Below are 12,056 nucleotides of genomic sequence, written 5' to 3'. Positions count from 1 at the left end.
GTGTGTTTGGTACCCTTGAGTGTGAATCAACTTTAATTCAAAAATACCTATACATGGTATATTCATGGGGGGTTGAATTTAATTACTAAATCAACTTTAATATCCCCAAATAGTGAGAGATATAATTTTTGACACTATGGTTGTGATAAGCCCGCTAAAATATATGTTTTGCCTGAAAGTGATGAAATTCCAAGTCTCAGATGGACCGCAAGCACAAGATCATGTCTGAGTGACTAACCAACGATTTTTAATCGTTGATTGATATGGACAATGTTTGGACGGTGCTGGACAATATTTGGACGGTGCTGATCTACATGAACAATGTTTGGACGGTGCTGATCATCGTTAGTGGGCCATGTGCCTAGTAGAATGATAGTGTACAGTAACATACATTTATACCTGCAACTATTCAAATGATTTTAGGTGTAATCCAAGCTCTCACCTTGGATTACAAACCCCCTCAAAGAGGGGATTGGAAACCCACTGGATTGGCAATCCCCAGTTGCTTTATGCTGCCAAACAACCATGGGGATTTGAAACCCCCTCTAATCCTCTCCAATCCCCTCCAATCCAAGGTGCCAAACGACCCCTAAGTTTCCAAACAAAGTTGGTATTGTTTTGGATAAAAGGTGGGGTCCACGCACCCAAATTTCTCAATTTGAAAGGTCCACCTAGTTGTGCGTGGGCATCTCTCTCTCTCTCTCTCATATATATATATATATATATATATATATATATATATATATATATATGGGAAAAGGTTCTATACGCTCGACCTTACCTTAGCATTCCATACGGTCGAGCGCTGTCAATTTGCTGGCCGTCGGATGGAGCCGGTTGCATCCAACGGCTGATGTTTTAACGTCACTTGAAAGAGGATAACCGGTGATACCGGTATCATTGTGGCCGAGCGCGTACATGACCATCTAAATAGGAATTTTTTACCCCGTTGAAGCCCTGGCCGTGCAACCATCTCTCTCTTTTCCTGGATTTGGTCCGGCATCTACATCCCTGTGCAACCCTTCTCTCTCCCTCAATCCCTACAAGCAGCCACACCCCTGTGCAGCCGCCTCCACCTCTCTCTCTCTCTCTCTCTCTCTCTCTCTCTCTCTCTCTCTCATTCCCTACTACCATGCAGTCAGGTAAGGCCCCTGTTTTTGTTTTTTTTTGGGTATGGTTTCTATTTTACATCATGAGCAATTGCATCCGGATAACACATCATCGTCATGAGTTTTTTTTAATTGTATTTATTATTATTATTATTTTTTGTATCTGTCTTTGCTTTTGTTTTTGTTGTTCTTTTAGAAACAAAAACCAATACAAATGGGTTTGCAGATGGGGCATTGTATTTGAACGTGGATGAAACAAATGGGTTTCCAGATCATTGGATTGAGGTTGTTTTTTAGAGGTTGGAAAATCAAATGTGGGCCCTATCTTCATGTCTGGTCAGGTTATCTGATTGAAGTGATTTTTGAGAGGGATAAGCAACTCAGGTTATTTTGTGAAATTCATTGATTTATAACATCTTAAGAAGTGTTCCATGTTAATTAAGATTTTTAAATATAATCTATGGAGGACAACAAAAATTTTGCACCAAGTTAGTACATGTGGGACCCACAGTTGGTTTATCCAAGCCATCAATCTGTGGCTCCCATCATGTCAAAAAATATCAGAATTGGAAGATCCTAGCCATTTAACTTTTAGCCTTTTCTCCATTGTATATGGATTGTTGGGTCTTTGTTTTTTCCTTAACAGTGTATTTGTACGCGGATGATGGAAAGGTTAGAGTGGACCAGCTGAGGACATGTTTTGTGCATGTCCCTCTGTGATAGGAGCCATCATATGAATGGCTTGGTTGAACCATGGCCCCACATGTACAAACTCAGGGCACGACAGGAATTTAATGCTTATGATGTCCTCTAAAGATTTTTTTTTCTTTTTATTTTTGGGTTAGCTTGTTAGTGCACACCCTACTGTCAGCACACACTCTGCTGTTAGCCACCCTCACTAGGGAATCGATACCAAGACCTCAATGTTGAAACGCAGGTATATTAACTTAGTCTACCACTTGAGCTATGGATAAGGAAAAAGATTATATTTCCTCTTCTCAGGGATTGAAAATCTCAATAACCAACAATCTAATATCTAATACATAATTATGATTAATTGAAATTAGATTTTAATTTTAGGCATGGATGCAATCACATGCATCACAGTGGGTCCCACAGTCAGGGGTTCCACCCACCTCGGCAGATCCAGGGATCCACTGAAGCCAGGCCCATGACACACACCCCATCTAGTTCAAAGCATAATTCTGAAAGGGGCTCAAGCTTGTATGTGAGATCCTTTTCTTATGAAAGAGTTAAAATTCTCTTAACCAATGTAGGATAAAAACAAGATTTTTATAAAAACACTTGTTTGTTTTGAAATCTCTATAAACAGAACACAGTAGATATCAACGTAGAGTACTGCCATCCTACCTTTCAGATGTCATTCAAACATTATTAACTACCTCGAAAGACCTTTTTCCAATAATAAGACAGCGAAGGGACTTGACTTCCTCGCTCAGTAAACAGGTTAAACTTACCTATAGTGGCTCCTTGGAATTTGAACAGTTGAACTTATGTCACTGTGTGCCACGTGTATAATTATTGAAGGACTGGAATAGTCTATAACAACTATTTTACACAGAAGAACACCCACGTGTCATATATGTGAAATCCACTGTCTATCTTGTGAGAACCTTTATGCTAACCATACATTGTTAAGATTTGTAAATCTTCATTGTTAAGATTTGTAATTCTTCAATGTATTAATGGTTGTGAGAACCTTTATGCTAGCCATACATTGTTAAGATTTGTAATTCTTCATTGTTAAGATTTGTATTTTGTGAAAGGCACCACCAGCTTGGGTCTTTTACTCAGAAATTCAGAGTAGCCATGGCATGCATTTCTCTACTAACTTGTGTAGATTCATACAAACCTAAATGTATTCATAGTCAAGACAGAGAAATCTCATGTACAACTAGTTGTATATATGTAAACAAATCATGCAACTAGCTGTGTCTAGAGCCCACCGTGATGTGTGCTTAGTCGCCTCACCATGAACGTAGGGTAGTCTAAAAATCATGCCAATAACCATATCAGGTGGGCCACCATCTGAATTATTTGGAGGTTTCTAGGTGGTTGTCAATTGTTTCAAGCGATGTAACCAACCTAATTATTGGATTGGCCTGAGATATCATGGCGGGCCCCACACGAAGCTATTTGCATGAACTTCTCACATACAACTACCTGCGCGTGAGATATTCTCTCTGATAAAAACCTATATTTTGCTAATTAATTCATCTTTCTCTTACCACAGCTTGGTGGGCCATCTTACTCAGTCCCATTGGGGAGGAGGGATGCAAGAACTGCAAGCAGAGATGGAGCAAACAGCGATCCTCCAGCATTCTTCGATGACCTTGATAGACTCATTCAGCTATTTAGCAATAAGGGGTTTACCGCGAGGGAGATGGTCGCATTGTCCGGCGCACACACCGTCGGCCAGGCTAGGTGTGACAAATTCAATCAAGTGGATCCTAATTCCCAAACTAGTGTTGATAAAACACATTCTTCATAGGGATGTCCACAAACAAAGCAGAAGCATGAATGATGGTCCTGTTGCCAAGGTTTATTAACTTGAGATTCTCTTTCGGTGACAGAAGAATGATGGTGGTTCCTTGAAATGTTGATTCGTAATATGGGATGGAAGCCAATGTTGACTAACCGGGGCAATATGTAGCGACTTTGTTATTTATTATTATTATTTTTAATTTTCCTTGTTTTACAAGATCATTGTAATTAGCTACTTCTTGAATGTGTCCTTGATACATTGAATTGTATGACAATAAATGTAAATTTTAATTCCTTAATCATGTATTTCTTATTGTGGATGTTGCATTTGTGGGTTGGATGTAGCACCCAAATTTGGCAAAGTAAAATAACCTTCTACTATTCCTGTGCATATGATTCAAAAACCACAAGGTGAATCTTGCAAAATGTAATTCTCAGCCCATTTAGTAAACAGGTAATGCTTGCGCTGATCTAACCTGACTCATGCCACTAATAGTGATAATTGGAAGTGGGCCTGAGCTTGGTCCAGGAATCAGGTTAAAAGCTTTCATACTTGGGCTAGTCCAGGCCTACTACTTAATTGGAACTGAACTGATTACCTGAATCACTGGCAGATAAAATGGCTCAGAGCCCAGATAAAGCCTTATGGAATTTTCATGATTTTAGTAATCCTTCTTGATGTGCTTGTAGGGTGAACTGCTGGATGGGCGGGAAATAGCGGTGAAAAGGCTTTCGAGGAATTCAGGACAAGGAATGGATGAATTGAAGAATGAGATTGTACTGATTGCCAAACTTCAACACAGGAATCTGGTTAGGCTCTTGGGTTGTTGCTTGGAAGGAGAAGAGAAGCTGCTAGTGTATGAATATGTTCCTAACAGGAGCCTTGACACATTTCTGTTTGGTGAGTCCAATTACACTAAAATGATTCAGTAGGAGGTTGCGTTTGGATGTTCAACTGAATGAAATTGCAATGAGGTCGGATCCAATGCAAATGTTTTATACGAAAAGCTTAACATACAAATCGACATGTGGGGCTCATCATGATGTTTTAGTGACATCCAATTCGTCCATCAAGTGCATTCGCCAGTGTTCTTCTTCATAGAAAAAAATTTGGCTGATCCAGCGCTTAGCTGACCCACACCACAACATAGAGTTGGGATGGCGACATGTGATTTTTGTGTTTTTGTCTACAAATTATAGCAAAAGCCAAAACGTGGGCTCATGGAGAAACTGTGCTGGAAGTGCAATGAATCTTGAAATTTCTACACAACTTCAACTTGTCCCGTTTTGGGATATGATTCCCGATAACATGGATCCCATTTTGGCTAAAGTAAAATATCATTTTTGTATAAATATGTATAGTTTAGAAATTTAAAGTGGTGGCCCCCAACATATCATGTATGTGGGGCCCATCACAGACGCCCAAAGGTGCCCCAAAAATATGAAATCAAAAATACAATTTTTGAAACACACTGTATCAACTTACTTCCAGAAGAAGGGGCAAAGGCTACGGATGAACCGTAGTAAATATCTATGGCTACAATTATCTTCTGTAGCACATTCATCCATAGCAACTTTTTAGTACGAATTAAATCCGTAGCTATATATTCCGGAACTCAAAGATACATATAGCTACGGTTTATAGATATATAGCTACAGTTAATAGCCGTAGCTATTTGCTATATGTAATAAAAAAAAAAAAAAATTATAACAATTGTATTTCTTACCATCGTAGTACATGCCCTGACAGAATTTATAATAATGTCTCTCGTATACATTATCGTCATTCATGCTCGGCACTGCAGAATGGATGGCATCTTCTAACTGTGCACACAATAGGATCAGAGACAAGGGGGCAAAAAGCTTGTTACGGGAAAACAACAGAGCAATGTTACTTGTTGCTTTGTGCTGTAACCCTTGCTCTCGTCATCACAACCAGTAAAGGCTGCTATGCAAGCTTGCTTAAACAATGGCTGCTTCATTATATGGGCTTATCCGAGCAAGAACTGTGGGGTAATCAATTGGAAACAATCTCAAAATTTCATCAATGTGTCATGCTGTGAGCTTGAATCTCAATTTGGCAAGAACTACTTGAAAAATTGGAGACCTAGCCTGTACACAGAATACCAGGTTTCCTTAAATGTGAACTGCACTCAAATTGGACATCAGCACAGTGACCTGGAGAGATCATTTGGTGGGGTCCTAGTTGGGAATTCCTGCTGATGCATCCAATCAGTGTAATGGTTGGTTTTTGAGGAATGTTGGCAAAATGGTCTACAATAGTGCAAATGATCCATCATCTTGGTGGCCAGGATCACCCAATCCATGCAATTTGCGGAAAGTGATCTATCAAAGATATCCATCCAACAAAATGGCTGAATGATTGGGTGTTTTGCCATGTCCAATAGAAGTGCAGCTCATCATGTAGGCAATTTCATCAAGGTTTCCTCTCCGTGTGATACGCCTGTTGTCACAGGAACAGCTGATGAAAGCACACAAGTAATGTTGATCACAAATGATTTGATACTATTTTCACAATAAAAGATTCTTGCCTGCAGTTCATGTCAAGCTTCTTTGAAAACTTTACAAATGGATGTAGTGATTTGTGTGAAGCATTTTTTTTTTTTTTTCAAATTCTAAAAAGTTTCAAAAAATAAAAAAGACCAAAAAGTGGATTTTGTAGAACTCATTTGAGGAACCTCTACAAGAAATGACATTTATCAAATGGCACAAAATCAAGTAGATTACCTGTCTAAATGTGATGGATCCAAGTTTCTCAACATCAATGAAAGCAAAGACCTGTTTCTGCATTATCCACTTCTCTTCTTTCCCATAATCATCAATATGATTGTATATAGTCAACCTATAACCAGTAACTTCCAGAAAATGAGTTCGAACTGGATAAACTGGATATGTAAAAACCTGAAAACAGAACAGAGAGCCTCAGTTGAACATCACATTCCACAGGACCATCACCAAGTTCACACTGACAAAACTTTTTTTTTTGGAAAGATTTGAAGTCATACTGACAAAACTCTAGATCCATGAAGTAAAATCTAGAATAGCATAAATGAATTTCTGCAATTGAGGCCTTAGGAATTTAAAAACACAAAATGAAAGTTAGAGTTTTCTAGCATTGGAGAGCCAAATTCAAATGCCATTTCAGAGTCTTCCAGAAAGAAAGGTAAAAAATGAAAAAAAAGAAGAAAAGAAAAACCCACTTGAGTTCTTTGGCCTCTGTACCATAAAGCTTGAGTTGTGTTTCACGACCGTGGCACCCACACGAATCACCTCCACTACTGCCATTGGGTTGTTTATCAATCAAGCACACTTGCACCTCATCACTCCCAGTCCCAAGCGATATGGTCATTTGTATTCTACAAGTCAAATGATGGTGATATAGTCATTGCCCTCGGGCTTGAATGGCTAAAGACAATGATGATACTACATAACAAACATGTCAGTTCAACTACATAAAAGAAAATGAAAACTCAAAGCTAATTAACCAAGTGCTATGATTTCTTACTTGAAACCTGCAGCAGAAGACCAGATTCACGAAGTTAGAAATTAGAATGGAAAACCAAGGTACCAATCCAAATAGGCCTGGAAAAAAAAAAAAAACCTCAATATTGATACTTTTTTCGAATCTTAAATAGTGTTAAATAGTATGAAATGAGGTCAATTTAAGTTCAAGTCCTATGAGGCTTTTGCCTTTTTTTGTTTTAGTGAATCGGGCCACAGGCTTGAATTCTAGACAGTGTTGCCTGGAAATGCAAAGGTTATTTACAGATGTTGTGTAATTGGTTTGGATAGATAGCATGGGTTTCCTTGGTTACACTTGCAAAATGTAATTCTCAGCCCATTTAGTAAACGGGTCATGCTTGCGCTGATCTAACCTAACTCATGCCACTAATAGTCATAATCGGAAGTGGGCATGAGCTTGGTCCAGGAATTAGGTTAAAAGCTTTCATACTTGGGCTAGTCCAGGCCTACTACTTAATTGGAACTGAACTGATTACCTGAATCACTGGCAGATAAAATAGCTCAGAGCCCAGATAAAGCCTTATGGAATTTTCATGATTTTAGTAATCCTTCTTGATGTGCTTGTAGGGTGAACTGCTGGATCAGCTTGGTCTACAATAGTGCAAATGAACCATCATCTTGGTGGCTAGGATTTCCCAATCCAAAGCATGATTCGAATAAAGTGATCCAAAGCATGATTCAAAGCATGATTCGAAGCTGATTTGAAGCTGGAGCAAATGATCGAAAGCATGATTCAAAGCATGATTCGAAGCTGGAGCAGTAGCACAATTTCAAAGCATGATTCGAAGCAAGAATGGAACCTTGTTGGAAGGATCACAAGATTTGGATATTGCATTTTGGATAGTCTTGAAAACCCAACTAATACTCCAAATTCTAATGATAGACTTTCCTTATAATGTTGATGTTAATATGATATAAATCGCACCAATAGATACTAGAATCACTCTCCTAGGCTAAAGCCAATCAATATTCAAAATATTCACATCATCCATAGTATCATATGTATGGCAGCCCACATATATGCTTCAATCTGTAGTAACCAAAATAAGCTACTTGAGGCATAAGTAGCTTATGTAAATTAACTTGCAATCCAAACACCCCCTTGTTGTCTATTTCCGATCTACCTTGCCAGATTAGTCTGATTGGATTGAATAGCACAATTAATACAGATTTGCTGCTGGATTGGAGTCGTTTCATTGGATTGAGTAGCACAATTAGCTTGGATCACAGACTAAGAACAATTCCCCTAGGGGTTTTTATTATAGGAAGGATACAAGCTTAGGATTTTCGAGGAAAATGACATTAGGAGAACAACATGAGGACAAAAGAATTAAGTGTCCCACCCTATCATGGATTCGACCTACCCACTGCAACACAATTAATACATAAGCACAATTAATACAAGCTTAGGATTGAATAGCACAATTAATACAGAAGCTGGATTCCATCACCTTTTCTAACCTGATATGGAAAGATATGACTGCCAAAAAAATCAAGGTACCAGTTAATCATTTGAAGCATAAAGAAAAACACAAAAAATAAATAAATAATAAAAATCCATTTTTATAGCAATAACTATTCTGTTTCAATTAAAAACAAAACAATAACAACAATAGTAACAGAGCATAAAATCATACCAATAGGAATTACTAAGATGCTGTTGAAACTCTAGATTCCGTCAAAATTTCCAATCTGACCATTAAGACACTAAACACAATTCAACTATTTGAGAATATAAATATTCATTTCAAAAAAAAAAAAAAAAATCATAAAAACCAACAGAAAAAAATATGATTACATTGCTCAAATGCTACTTGCACAATGTTACCAATCTGACACTGAAAATAATAATCTTCACAAAAAAAAAAAAAAAAAACCTGACCCGGATCCGCATCCAGATCTAGACCCAAACCCATATCCGTACCCTGAGCCAGATCCTGAACCCTTACCATAGCCTGACTTATAACCGCTTCCTGATCCGGAACCATGTCCTAATCCCGAGCCAGAACCGTTGAATCCAGATCCAGATCTGGACCCATGCTATGGTTGCTTCGTTAAAGGAGGGATTGAAGAAGGGAGAGAGAGGGCTGCACGACCAGGGTTGCATTGAGAGAGAGAGAGGCTGCACAGGGCGTCTGGTGGCAAGGATTGGGAGAGACGGCTGCTCGTAGAAGTTTAGGGAGAGAAAGAGGGCTGGACGGTCAGGGAAAAACACCCTTTTAAACAGCCGTGTACACGCTCGGCCACAATGAAACTGGTATCACCGGTTTCCCACTTTAAAACATCAGCCGTCAGATGCAACCGCCTCCATCCGACGGCCAGTAAGCTGACAGCGCTCGACCTTATGGAAGGTACAATAAGGTCGAGCGTATGGTACCTTTTCCTATATATATATATATATATATATATATATATATATATATATATATATATATATATATATGCGCATTTGAGATTCTTTTTCATAACCATCCATTCTTTTCAAGAATCTACACGATGGGTCCCACCTGACGCACGGCTTGGATCGTGACTGAATAAATAGAAATGATGACATACAGACCCTTCTTGCCTGGCTTGCATGCATGACACATGTGTAGGACATCCAATCCATGCAAAAGATGAGTAAAACCACGAGATCCGCTCATTGGCTAGGCCACACCTCTTCAAGAGTCATAATGTCGGCTCTCAATTGATCTTGATATTGTCTTCCACTGGATGAGTAGATCAGTTTGATTTTTGTATCAGCTGCTCATCATGGAGTAACACACCTTTTCAACGGCTCAGATATCCTACAAATATGACACGTAGGTGATAAAGAAAAAGATTGTATGCCTAAGTTCCATTTTTACTTTTCTAATATCTTTTCGACTCAGTGCGTCGCAGGTTCACAGCATAACAATGACCTTTGCTAAGTGCACACGCGTGCAATGAAGATCATGTACACGCCACTCGTGTGCCAGCATTATACCTTAGGTCCAAGATCCAATCCATCCATCCATCAGAACATCACCACTATATTGATTCCATTGGTCATGTGGCCCACAGTTTTCAAAATAAGGCTGAAGTTTTCTAACCCATCCACCTGTTTCCAATATTGAGCCCACAAGATGAGTGGACCGTATTTATTATAAGAAAACATATAGAAGGTCGGGCCAACCTGATGGATGGATTGGATCTCGCATCTATATTCCATGCCAGCACATGTGCGGCGTGTAGGTGAGCTTTATTACACACGCGTGTGCGTTTGGCAAAGTTTGAAAAATTAAATATAATCTAATCTCTTTCTTTTATTAAGCCTATATATACTCAAAAAATCAAATCGTACGCGTGTCATATGCATAATTCATAATAAAACATCCAAACCGTCAGCAGCATTTTTAAAAACTGATCTTTGAGTGGGCTGATTGGTGACATCCAGCGAACGGTTGAAATGAAAAATAACCAGTCTTAAAACCAACAGACAAATGTTACAGTGATTAGAGCTTATAATCCACTAATCAGAGGTTAGAATCATCTGATTAATCTGATTTTGGGTTCATGAACTATCCCCGGTTACCCCACGTCTTGGGCCAATTTGATTGATTTACATCCATGCCACGTGTATGGCTGTCATAGCAAACCCAAGAAAAAGGATTTGTACGCTGTAAAAACTTCATCAAAATGGCATTTTGTTTGAGGAGAAGCACTGTGATTGGCTGTCCACAACCTTGCTTCATCGGATGCAGAGTTCAGTCACAGTTAACATTTACAGGCGTACTAGAACAGCAGAATATTCGAGGATAGTGTTCATTCTCGAAAAATACGTTACGCTTGCTTTCCATAATAAGGGACTTCTAAATATAAAAGCAAATAAATAAAAAAAGCTTATTTTGATGAATCAGCAACACTTATAGCCGATCGATTACATAGAGTAACTGGGAAGGTGTCTTTTTAAAAAGAAGAACTACTTGTATTGTAATGAAAATTGGTGGAGCATGGACTTAATTATAGCTAATGATTATTGTTATTCTTAATCTAAGATCAGCTGCAGGTTACATTAAGGAATGTAAAGGGTTGATTATGCTAAGGTGTTGGGGATCACGGAAGTAAACATAGATGAATCTCGGATAGCAAACCAAAAGCACTAAGGAGAAGAACACAACAATTTAACGTGACAAAACCCTTTTGGAAAAAAACCACAGCATAAAGCGACATATGATCACTATGAAAGTAAAAATTACAAAGAGAAAGAGTTTAACCGATTCGAACAACTTCGAATTTCATCATTACTACTCCATTTTGAACCCATGAGACACTCTTGAACAAATGTATCAAGTAGTGTTGGAGGTCGGGCAATACCTCAAAACACCTGTGAAAAGGCAGTTTGAGCCTCGCAATTTTGGTGCTAAGGCCAACCCTTATGGGGCTAAGCCTAGCACTGGATATTAATACAAGCCCTCTAGTAGTGTTCAGCATGGGCCCAAGAATGATAAGGCTAAAGGAGTCGCCGGTTTTAGCTTGCGCAAAAGTGATGCGACTAGGTGTTTTAAATGTCAGGGGTTTGGTCACTTTGCCCACCAGTGTGGCACGAGAGAGGGCATCAAGGTGTTCTTTATTGATAGGCAAGTAGAAGTAATGCACCAAAAAAGTGACAGTGAGGAGGAAGAATGTGAGCCAGCAGAAGCCCCTAGTGATGAGGAAGAGGGAGCGCAAGAGTTTGCGACCATTACAGTTGTACGTTGCGCCTTTACACAAGTAAAGAATACCGACGATTGGCGCCGTTACATGACCCTCTATACTCACGCAAAATGTGGTGATAAGAGCTGGAAGATGATCATGGATAGTGGAAGTTATACCAACGTGGCATCAATTGACACTGTGAGCCGTTTGGGCTTGAAGCCCATCCTCAACCGTTGTCTT

General features: G+C 39.0%; 1 long non-coding RNA gene across 1 annotated transcript; it reads left to right on the top strand.

Annotated features, from left to right (window-relative positions):
- Positions 1-804: 804 nt before the first annotated feature.
- On the top strand, positions 805-4,624 carry LOC131252152 (uncharacterized). The gene is made up of 3 exons (XR_009174217.1): positions 805-1,142; positions 1,306-1,493; positions 4,305-4,624. It is a non-coding gene; the product is annotated as an uncharacterized LOC131252152 (long non-coding RNA).
- The last annotated feature ends 7,432 nt before the right edge of the window (positions 4,625-12,056 follow it).

Source organism: Magnolia sinica, chromosome 1 (assembly GCF_029962835.1).
Source record: "Magnolia sinica isolate HGM2019 chromosome 1, MsV1, whole genome shotgun sequence".
NCBI lineage: Eukaryota > Viridiplantae > Streptophyta > Magnoliopsida > Magnoliales > Magnoliaceae > Magnolia > Magnolia sinica.
Note: the sequence above shows the minus strand (reverse complement) of the source record. Positions and strands in the feature narration are given on the sequence as shown.